Raw genomic sequence first — 12,512 nt, forward strand, 5'->3', positions numbered from 1 at the left:
ACTTACTAGTTGTATGTCCCTAGATATCACTTTAACTTCTGTTTTCCTCAGTTTCCTCATCTGTAAAATGGGCATAATAATAACACCTACCACCCTGGGTATTTGAGAGAATACTTGTGAAGTGCCATCTTTAATAAATGCTTCTTTCTGTCTCTGATAAGGGCCTCTTTTCTAAACTATATAGAGAATTAAGTCAAATGTATAAGAATACAAGTCATTCCCCAATTGATAAATGGTCAAAGGATATGAACAGGCAGTTCTCAGATGAAAAAATTAAAGCCATCTCTAATCATATGAAAAAATGCTCTAAATCACTATTGATTAGAGAAATGCAAATCAAAATGACTCTGAGGTACCACATCACACGTATCAGATTGGCCAACATGACAAAACAGGGAAATGATAAATGTTGGAGAAGATGTGGGAAAATTGGAACACTACTGCATTGTTGGTGGAGTTGTGAAATGATCCAACCATTTTGGAGAGCAATTTGGAACTATGCCCAAAGGGCTATAAAAATGTGCATACCCTTTGACCCAGCAATAGCACTTCTAGGGCTGTATCCCAAAGAGGTCATACAAGTGGGAAAAATACCCACATGTACAAAAATACTTACAGCAGTTCTTTCTGTGGTGGCAAAGAATTGGAAATTGAGAGGATCCCCATCAATTGGGGAATGGCTGAGCAAGTTGGGATATATGAATGTAATGGAATACTGTCGTGCTACAAGAAATGATGAGCAGGAAGACTTCAGAAAAACCTGGAAAGACTTGTATGGTCTGATGCTGAGTGAAGTGAGCAGAACCAGGAGAATGTTGTACACAGTAACAGCCATGTTGTGCGATGACTAATGTTGATAGACTTAACCCTTCTCGGCCATGCAAGGATCTAAGACATCTCCAAAGGCCTCATGATAGAAAATGCTATCCACATCCAAAGAAAGAACTATGGAGTCTGAATGCAGATCGAAGCACACTATTTGCTATTTTTTTCTTCTGTTGTGTTTTGTTTCCTCTTTCTACTGCTTCCTCCTATTGATTCTAATTCTTCTACACAACATCACTAATGTGAAAATATGCTTAATAGCAATGTATATGTAGAGCCTATATCAGATTGTGCGCCATCTTGGGGAGGGAGGTGGGGAGGAAGGGGGAGAAAAATTTAAAACTCAAAAGCATATGGAAGTGATTGTTGATAAATCAAAATAAATTAATAAAAAGAAAAGAAATGCTTCTTTCCTTCCTTCCTCTGAGGTGGGGGTGGTGAGGTGGGGGCAGGGGAGAGGGAGGATACAAAATGAAGCTTCAATCCTAATAGAGGGATACAACACATTTAGGGAATTGGTGGCCAAAGAAGGAATCACAGAACAAGAGCTGAAATCATGAGAGGCAAACAGTGAGGCAGGGCAAGATGCCAGCTCTGGGGAGGCCCTGATTTCCTGGTGGATGACTGGATGGGATGAGGTAATGTGTGTCAAGCCCTTTGCAAACTTTACGAGCCTATATAAATGTCAGTTGTTAGAGCCATAGAGTGAAAGAACCTATAGACTTGGAATCAGAAGAATGCCATTGGAATGAGGCCCCAACAATTACCAGCCACGCAAGGCATACCTCAGGCAACGGGGAACTCGATTTGAAGAGGGATCTGGGTTCAGATCCCAGTCCTCTTGTTACCAGCATCAGGATCTTGGGCAGAGCTAACCACTCACTGGGGAAAGTTTCCTTGTCTCTAAAAGGGAAGGATTGTTAATTACTACCATTGCTGCCCTAAGTAATCCCTCACCATTTTTCTGTAAGCTCCCACATATTCCCTTCCTGTGTAAAATCTCACAACATCCTTGTTTTATTTTGGGGAATGTTAACTATCGTTACTGGTGTTTGCTTTGAAGTACATTATGAATAGGTCATATGTAATAGGAATGAAAGGGTGTGCTGTTGTTTACCCTGGGGGTGAACTGGATTGAAGTGAGACAGAGCTGTACACGACCATCAGCCTCACTCTCTCTTCCTGACTCATCAAAGTCCAGTGGCAGGACAAAAGTCGAGAGGACTGGTGATGGCCCAGGATGCAGTGAATGACCTTAGCGGCTTCAGTGTAAGCATCTGCTTCAGCCCCTTCATGGCCATTGGAACAAATTGTTCTCATCTGCCCATCCCTCCAGGAGAAGTCTTCACATGCTTGGGTAGACATTCCCCTAACTCACTGACAGGTTTGAGGCCTGTGGGCTCCCCTCAACGTTGTTTAGCCTGTCTGCCAAGACAGTTTTACTGAGGTGCAGCCACTGTGCATGCTACAGCTTCTCGGAGCCATAGGTGAGAGTTGGGTGATAGGTGGACCCCCAAATGGGCTTGGCAAGCCCTCACACCAAAGGTGCTGATCCTCCCTGAACACCCTATATACCCCAAGGTTGTGCTAGTGGCAACACAGAGAAAGGAGATAAAAATTTTTTTAAACCTGTGAACCAAGTGAATACAAAAGATGTGTCCAATGTTATACCACTATAACTTCTTTTATAGCAATAAAATCATTCCAAAATCTTGTATTATTGATAGTAAAAGGCAGCAACAACTATACCCCACTCTAAACTCTAAGCAGTGAAATTTATTGTGTGAGTAGCAACCCTGTGGACCATAATTTTAATTTGATCTCCAACTGAATCCAAGTGAAAGCATTTATATTGCTGAATCAATAATCTAAAATCCCAACATCTGCCAACAAGAAATTATGCTATCGTTAATCCCAGGTGGATATAGATTTTGGTAAAGGTGGAAGGGATGACCTCATGAAGGTAATGACAGCATCCTCTTGACTCAGTTTTCCCATTATGCTTTATTTTCCTATTTGTGGAGCATTCACACAGTCTTCAAGGCTTCCCCCCCAAAAAAAAAATCAGTTACTGATTGTTGTGGACATTTTACTGTGTAGGTAAGCCCGACACTAGACCTTGGGCCCCTAATTGCCTCTTCCTGTATGTCTTTCCTTGAGCACAGGTGTCTAGACAGCAATTAGGAGAGATGGATTTGGGGGAGTGGCTTCCTCAGGACTTTGGGAGTGCCTGGGTTTCTCAGTTGAAGCTGACTGGCAGCAGGCAGAGTCTTTCACTAATATACCCTTCTTGGACAAGATGAACATGAACAGAAGGAGTGCAAGGTATTCCCTAGCTTGCAAAGAGATAGGGTCCTTGAGGAAGTTGTTGGGACAGAGCAGAGCAGAAAGAGAAAATGGCTATTCAGCAGTCCCGCTAAGTATTTTAACCTGTTTTAAAACAGTAAGTGTTTTAATTTTCCAGGGATAATAGGAGTTAAGGGCTATTGTGTCACGTGTAAAGTCTGTAAGTTTATGCCTATACATCTTTTGTGTTTTCAACAAATCTTTTGTGGTGAAGGAAATAAATAGCTGTCCTATACCCAATTTACACAGAAATCTTTTGTTCTCTTTTGTGGAAACCCTAAACGTAAGTGTTAAGCAATTTTCTCCAGGCCTTTAGTGTGGGGACATAAAGAGCCTGAAATAAGAAGAAAGACCCTGACCCCTCTCTTTAGAAGTCAGGCTCTTAATCCAGTATATGTGAGCCTAGAGCATTCCCCAGACCTCCTGAGCTCAGTAATCATGTTACTTATAGGAAGTAACACAATAATATTAGGAGACTTCAATGTCCCTCTGTCGTGTGCCAGGACATTAGTGGAACTGGGATGGTTTGAGATAACCTCCCTATTTCCACACCAAGACACCTGGGGCAGTTCGAGTTAACCTAGTCGCTGGGTAGATTGATTTGGGATTTAACTGTGGTCTCTTCCTGAAAGAATTAATATAACAAAAAAAATTTTTAACTTTGAGAACTCCTGAGACCCCCAAGAACTTCTTTAAGGGTGACTTTTAATCCCTGCCGGTAGATTTTATCTCTCTCACTGTCTCACTCTCTCTCTCTCTCTCTCTCTCTCTCTCTCTCTCTCTCTCTCTCTCTCTCTCTCTCTCTTTTAACCTTCCTGTGAGCTGTTTTTTTACTGCCTCGGGATCTAATTTTACAAGAGGATTTCTGAATATGTTTTTAATTAAAGGAATTATTCTCAGGCCCCCAAAGTAGAACCACAAGTGGGACACTCTTTCTCAGAGATGGACCCTCACGAAGAATGCTTTTGATTCACGGATAGATACTGATCATAAAGACTCTGTGCAGATGGGGTAGTGGGTATATAGGTCATTGGCTGTGGTTTTAGTCACCTTTTTTTGGTATTGATAGGGCCTGAGATTTTTCCTTTGCCCATGATCTTTCCTCTTTCTTTAGATACCATGTTTATTGGTCCCTTAACATCCTCCAAAATTGTCACCCCAGCTCCCATGAATCTGCCCTATGTATATTTGATGTCATCTAGCTGCATTCCTCTGTATTGCCAAATCTATCTCCTCCAGGAGCATATTGAGGGAACTGAGATTTTAGTGGCCAAGAGCAGGGGTTCCACCATTCTTGATGGAAAAAAAACCAATTTGTTATAATGAGTTTTGCAAATCTTCTGCATTATTCTTCTGGTTGTAACTCTCCTTCAATTTTCATTCTTGAATACCTTTGGGATGACACATAGTAGGTGCTTGGTATATAGTAGATAATTAATGAATGTTTTTCTGTATCTTTAAAAGGAGGGAAGGAGATTGATTATTTAATCTTTAATAATTTAAGCTCCTGTTTCTATGGTGACTTATAAATTTCTTCACAACAATCACCACAGATAGGTCATTCAAGCCCCATCATTCCCATTTTACAGATGAGATCAGAGGGAATATGGCTTGCCTGAAGTCACACAGCTAGTACCCAGGTCTTCCTGACTCCAAGTCTCTACTGTACCACAGCAGGAAGGCACCTTAGGAGAGAAAACATCACAGCTGGAAGGGACACTAAGAGGCTACCTCATGTAACCCCATCTCCTTTCATTCCTAGCCACTACAGGGGTGGGAAACCTGTGGCCTCAAGTTCATATGTGGCCCTCTAGGCCGCACTTGAGGACCTAAAGGGTCACATGTGACCTTGAGGCCACAGGTACCCATCCTTGCAACCCAAACCAATGCTTAACACAGTAAGAGGCACTTAATAATTGCTTGGTGGGTGGATTTTACAGAGGAGAAAAGTAAGTCCTAACGAAGGGAAGGGACTGGTCCAATGTCACACAGCAAGTCATTTGCAGAGCTAGCCAGTAAAAAACAAAAAATCAAACAAACAAAAAACAAACAAACAAACAAACCAACCAGGGGAAAGGGCAGCTAGGTGGCGCAGTGGCTAGAGTACCGGCCCTGAAGTCAGGAGGACCTGAGTTCAAATGCAGCCTCAGACCAAACACTTGACACTTACTAGCTGTGTGACCCTGGGCAAGTTACTTAACCCCAATTGCCTAAAAAAACAAACAAACAAAAAAACCAGGGGAGTTAGAAGCTTCTTGCCTGTTCTTGAAGAAGTAGTCTATAGTTTTCCCATCTTCCAAGTCCCACATCAAATACTATTTCCTCCAGGAAGCCCTCCTTGATTGCTGCTCCCTCATTACCACTCTTTTTTTTCTCTGCACCTCCATTCCCGAGACCGTTATTATTGTTCTAGCCTCCGTTTCACCATCTCTCCTCAAAAGAGTAGGAAGTGGGGAACGGAAGGGGGTGGGCAGTCAAACCTTCAAGGATGATCACGGCAGCCGGGTGCATTCCCAGCATATAAGGAACTGAATAAACAGAGGGAACAAATTAAGAAAGCTCCTAGTTTTTTTGGGGATGCCGAGTATCTCCAGTGCCAGGGGAGCTCTCAGGACCCTGGTATTTGTGGGACAAGGACTTTCAGCACCCATAGAGGAGGGATTGGTCAGGGGAGAAACTGGGAGCCCAGCGGTCGTTAACGGCTGGAAGAAAGCCAGACCAGAGCCCTTCCAGCCCGGCCCCCACTTCCCTCTGGCCAGTAACAGTCACAAGTCTCTCGCCTTGCCCTTCTGGCCACTTCTGCATTTTGCAAACAAATGGAAACAACTCAGGGCCTCAGAGTGCAGGAGACATGAGTGTGGCACCATCAAGGTCCTGGTACAGTTGAATCCTACCTCTTTAGGGACTCTGTTACGACCTGCCCCCACAATTCATCAGTCTAGGCTTGGAACTTTGGCCCTGCCCTCAGGAGCCTTCTGGTCTTAAGGCTAGAGAGACAGCCCTTATCTTTGGGAGATCTGGGAAGACTTTCCTCTGACCCTAACTCCCGCCCCTAGTCTACTGTCCATCACAGCTATGCCAATATGGCTCAGACTTGGGGATGTCTACTTGCCTGTATCTGAAGGTCTAAGGATTGATCTAGCCTGATTTGGAGAGAAATGCTGGCACAGCAGCCTCCATAGGGGTGAAAGTGTATATCTGGCCATTGATATTATCCTAGAATAGATCCTACTCAGTCCCTACAGCCTCAGTCCCACACCAAACTCTGGGACAATCCTGACCTTTGCAAGAGAAGATATAAGAAAGACTCAGTCCCTTGCTAGCTAAGCATCAAAGCAGGAAGGGATGACCCTTAGAACATAGATCACAGAATGCCAGAGCTGGGGGCAGGGAGGGAGTCTTGGGACCCCAAACACAGACGGATCTGGAAGGGACCTTTAAACATAAACAGTAATGACTTGAAAGGCTCTTGAAGAACAGAGAACATGGTAATCAGAGCTGGAAAGCAACCTGAGATTACAAAACATATCTCTGAGCATCAGTCTCATTGTCCATGCGGGCTCGGTCTCTGTTTCTGTCTCTGTCTCTCTCTCCCCGCCCCTCCCCCTGCCCCTTTCTCTCTCTGACAATCCAGTCTCTGGGTTTTAAGTGTCCTTCTCGTAAAAATTATCACTGTGAGACTCTGGGCAAGTCACTTAACCCAAATTGTCTCACAATACATACTTACATACATACATATATATGTGTGTGTGTGTGTGTGTGTGTGTGTGTGTGTGTGTGTGTGTGTGTGTGTGTGTGTGTGTATATATATATGTATATGTATACATATTTCTGGTACATTAATGGTTCCAGGTAATTCCTCCCAACCTTCCCCTGTTCCTGGTCCCCATCTAGCACCATCTGGGTTGGAAACTACTGGGGCATTCCAAGAAGGAGACAAATCTGCCTAAGCAGGTGTTGCACAGAAACTGGTGTAGGGAAATAGTGCTGGATTTGAAGTTAGAGTATTTGGGTTCAAAACGTGACTGTGCTACTTTCTCCCTGAGTGATCCTGGGAAAGTCACTTTACCTCTTGGGCCTCAGTTTCCTCATCTGTAAAATGAGGGACTTGGATCAGATGACCTCTGAGGTCCCTTCTAATGCTAAATCTATAATCCTGTGACATCTCTGGGCCTCAGTTTCCTCATCTGCGAAATGAAGGAATGTGAATCCTTCAATTTCATGTCATACCCCTTAAAATAGTAAAAAATAATAATTTTTAAAAAACAGCAACAGTGCTTAAGGGGCTATGGGAGTTAGGGCATATTGATAAACTGTTGGCAGAGCTGTGAATCAGTCCAATCATTGTGGAAAACAATTTGGAATTATGTGAGAAAAGTGAACAATCTGTTCATACCCTTTTACCTAAAATTCCCACGACTACACATGTGTCCCACAGAAATCAAAGATAGAAAAGTCTAATGCACAAAGTATCCCAGTAGTCCTAGCGAAGTGTTAGGCTATTAGAGCTGAGAAGCTATTCAAGCCAGAGCTTATGTTATTAAGGCTTAAAACTGCATTGAGACTTTTGGGACACCTCATACACCAACATATTCAGAGCGACACTTTTTGCGGTGGCCAAAACCTGAAAACAAAGGTGGGGGGGCCCGTTGATTAGGGGGTGGCTGAACAAATTGTGGTATGTGAAGAGAATAGAATATTATTATGTACTATAATAAACTTGGAATCGATATGTGGAGTGAATATTAAAGGTCATACCCTAAAAAATTAGAAGAGGATCAGATCAGATACTTTTCACAACAATGGTCCGATAAGAGGTAAAGGCTAGCAGAAAAAAATCTTTTACATGAACAAAATTAATGAAGCTAGAGTAAGAAGAAAAGTAGTTGATTGGGAAAACAAAATCTTTGTATCACATATTATAGCTGATATGCAAGATATATAGGCAACTAATAGCAATCAGTAAGACCAAATGACATTCTATTCTAACAGAGGAAATAACAAATACATAAATAAAGGTGTTGCAGTCATTAGAATATAAGCTCCTTGGATTTGGGATTGTTTCTTTCTTCTTTATATTTGTATTGCTGGTGCCTGGCACAGGTCTAGGAAATCACGGAGGTGGTGAGTGGAACCATGGGAGGAAGGGCAGAAAATGACAAAATGGCAAAAAAAAAAATCCAGGAAATACAAAGCTGAGTGGCTTAGCCTCTGCAGGAAATGGTCTCTGGCTGTCTCTCTGGCTTCAGAAGGAAAAAGACTGGGGCAGGTGGTTCTTAACCTGGGTTCCATGGATCTGTGGATTTCAATGGGATAATGTTCCAGAATTTTTTAAAAAAATATTTTGATAACACATGTAATTGGGGAAAAATAAAATATTATTTAAAAAAGAGAAGTATTAGAAAAAATATTATGATAACTGTTTTTCAATAACACTGGTTTCCATTATGATCCTGTGTGTTTTATTTTGTGCATTGAAAATATGATTCTGAGGAGTCCATAGACCTCCCCAGAGAGCCAAAGGAGACCATAGGCTTCACCAGAATGCCAAAAGTTTCCAGAACATAAAAAATTGTTAAGAATTCTCCTGGTCTGTGGCAAATTATTAATTAATTAGTCATAGTAAAAATTCTCTTCAGCTCCACTAACAAGCCAGCCTGAGCTGGGAAAATAATCTTCTCTCTTTGTTGGGTTGGACTTCCTCCTTCTTTCAATTCTACTCAGTACTTTCATAGTCTGACAAATATATTAAATAATATGTAGGTTTTCCTTTAAAAAAATAGCTTCAAATAACCTAGAAAGAGAATTAAAAGCTAAAGGAGGAGCAGCTAGGTGGCACAGTGGATACAGCACTGTCCCTGGAGTCAGGAGGACCTGAGTTCAAATCTGGCCTCAGACACATAACACTCACTAGCTGTGTGACTCTGGGCAGGTCACTTAACCCCAAGTGCCTCACAAAAAATAAATAAATAAAGGACTAACACTTATAAATGCTACTTATTTTGGCTGTAGTTAAAAGAGGACAATAGCTACTTCCCTTCCACACCTCAGCTTGCCCCAGGTTGGTGGAGAACTGGGATGTGAGTAGAGGCCTGTTAAAGTGGAAAGCGACTTCCCTTTTCTAGCGACAAGGGAGGTCTTGTGGACTGGAGTTGTGAAGTCTGCTGACCCCATCCTCTCTCCTATCTCCCCTCGGTCCCTTCCTCTGGTCCAGTCTATCTTCATTTCACCATCGTCTGGATAACTCCTCTGCTGTAGAGTTGTTCTCCTCTTGTCTTCCAGGGGCACCTTTGTGAAGTCTGCTGACCCCATCCTCTCTCCTATCTCCCCTCAGTCCCTTCCTCTGGTCCAGTCTATCTTCATTTCACCATCGTCTGGATAACTCCTCTGCTGTAGAGTTGTTCTCCTCTTGTCTTCCAGGGGCACCTTTGTGAAGTCTGCTGACCCCATCCTCTCTCCTATCTCCCCTCAGTCCCTTCCTCTGGTCCAGTCTATCTTCATTTCACCATCGTCTGGATAACTCCTCTGCTGTAGAGTTGTTCTCCTCTTGTCTTCCAGGGGCACCTAAGTGGTACTAGCTCTGGAGTCTGGAAGATCAGATTTCAAATCCAGCCTCAGATACATACCAGCTGTGTGATCTTGGGCAAATCATTTTACATCCACCTGCCTCGGTTTCCCCATCTGTAAAATGGAGATAATGATAGCACCTACCTCCCAGGGTCGTTGTGAGGATCAAATGAGATAATACTTGTAAAGTACTTAGCATAGTACAGAGCACATAGTAGGCACTATATAAATGTTAGCTAATATTATTATTATTCCAATCTCATGGCCTTGAGCCATTCTTCAGCTCCATGCTTAAACAGTCCAGAGGGCAGTCCCAAAAGACACTCCATCCAGACTCTGTCAGTCAGCCCCCATTGCTTCTCCCTGGGGTCACCACTTCTCTGTGGAAGTTTCTTCAGCCAAAAAGCCACATGACCTTTGGGGATTCTGGGTAATGTTTACTCACTTGCTGATGGTCACTAAGTCTCCGAGGCAATAATCGGGGCAAAGGGGGGAGCTGTAGAACCTCTGCCAAAACAAGGCCTGCGGCAGTTAGAACCTATCGACCTGAGGAATTCAGAGAAGCTTGGGAAGATTTGTATGAAGTGATGTAAAGTGAAAAAAGCCAGAACAATCATCACAATGACCGCAATCACACACATGAAAAGAGCAGTGAAAGGAAGCCCTAGTAATTATAACGTAAAATGTTGGTCCCAGAACATAGATAATAGAATAGACTAATAATAATAGCACTTTACACACACACACACACAAAACACACACACACACACACACACACACACACACACACTCTCTCTCTCTCTCTCTCTCTCTCTCTCTCTCTCTCTCTCTCATTGGATCCTCTTATCCACCCTGGAAGGTAGGTACTATTACTATCCCCATTTTACAGATGAGGAAATTGAGGCTGAGGTAAGTTCAGTGACTTGCCCTAGCTACTGAAGCAGATTTTGACTTCAGGTCTCCTTAACTCTTAAGTCCATTTACCCACTCTCCCAGCTAATTGCTTCCTACCTCTTGAAAAAAGAGGCAGAAGACAGGGATAGGAGGTAGTCTACACCATCTTGATCACAAGGGAGGGTTTGATTTGGGAGTGAGCTGCATATTCCAAGAAATGACTGCTTTGCAAACAAAAAGCATCAATAAAACTTGCTTGTTAAAAAAAAAAGTTTGTTTATTTTCTGGTTTGGAGGGAGAGAACAGGAAGGGTGGAGAGACCACATACTCCCTTCTGACAGGGCTCTTCTCCCCCCTCCGCTTGCTGGGTACCTGACTTCTAGAGCCAGACGATGCAGCTTTGGGGTCGTTTGCTCCTGAGAACCTGGACAAAAATGGAGGGTTTGTAAATGTGAATCTGACCTTAGGCACCTGCTTCTTCCTTCTTCCCCAAGTCTGGGGGCAGCGAGGCACTTGCTGGTTTCTGCATCTGTGTTCTCCAAATATCAGCTCTTTGGCAAAGTTTTATTTGCCAGAAAAACCCACACTATCAAATAAACCTTGAGATGCTATCCTCCCTCCTTGCAGCCCGCATCCTCCCAGAACAACATAGAAAGAATAATTAGTTAAAACAAGAAGTTCCAGCCCGCTGCTGTACCCCCTGTCTTCTGTAATGGTGGGCTTTACAAGGCCTCTGTCCCTGCACATGGAGGGCATTCCTCTGGCTCCTCGCCCCAGGCTCAGTTGGTGGTACTTGTCTGAGGCACACCAATCCTTCCTTCGAGGTGCTGATTCCAGCTCTCCCTTTGACTTTGTAAATTAGGGACAGTCTAAAATGCAAAGGCAGAAGAGGCCTTAGAGGTCATTTGGACCACCATAGAAATTCAGTCCACTAAACCATACATAAAGATCCCTGCAGGCCGTATATAGACGTAGAAAACCATTTTTTTTTGTTTTTTTGTTTTTGTTTTTTAGGCAATTGGGGTTAACTGACTTGCCCAGGGTCACACAGCTAGTAAGTGTCAAGTGTTTGGTCTGAGGCTGCATTTGAACTCAGGTACTCCTGACTTCAGGGCTGGTGCTCTGTCCTCTGCACCACCTAGCTGGCCCTAGAAAACCATTTTTCAAACAATACATCAGTGATATACCAACACATTAAAATAAGATAGGAACTACATTTCAATCTGGTTCAGGCTGTACTCAGGACTTTGGAGTGCTCCATGAGCCCCGGGGGTGTTTGTCACCTCTGACTCAGACCACCCACAATTCACACTTGAGGAAACTGGGGCTCAGAGAGATTTTTAAGTGAATTCCCCGAGGTCGAAGAGGTTACATGTAGCAGATCCAGGCTCTGGTCTCTTGTTCTGTGTTCATTCTCTTTCCTTACTAGAAGCTTCTAGAGGTTAGGAAACTGAGGCCCTCAGAGGTGGTGTCTTGCCTAGAGTCATACGGCTAGTAAGTGACAGAACTGAGCTTGTTCTGTAGTTTAAAAGGAAAACTTCTTTAACAAAATGAACTGCTCTGTTTGGGAAATAGTTGTTTGTCTATAAATAACAGTTAGATGTATTCACTTGGGTTTCATCATCACATCTGATTTTCATATTTAGAGCCACGTGGAAGAAATAAAACTGTTATCTAGAGACCATTTTTATATACCAGTGTGTGCTGGAATTGGAGTCAGAGCATGGGGGAGAGTTAGTGTGACCTTGGGTAAGTCATTTCTTCTCGACTGACCTCAGTTTTCTCAGCCTTTATACTCTAGACCGGGAGTGGGGTTTTGAACTCCGGTTTTGACTCCAGGGCTGATGCTCTATACACTGCACCACCTACCTGCCCCAGTC

The sequence above is a fragment of the Phascolarctos cinereus genome, unplaced genomic scaffold, assembly GCF_003287225.1.
Source record: "Phascolarctos cinereus isolate Bilbo 61053 unplaced genomic scaffold, phaCin_HiC Scaffold_4;HRSCAF=312, whole genome shotgun sequence".
Lineage (NCBI taxonomy): Eukaryota > Metazoa > Chordata > Mammalia > Diprotodontia > Phascolarctidae > Phascolarctos > Phascolarctos cinereus.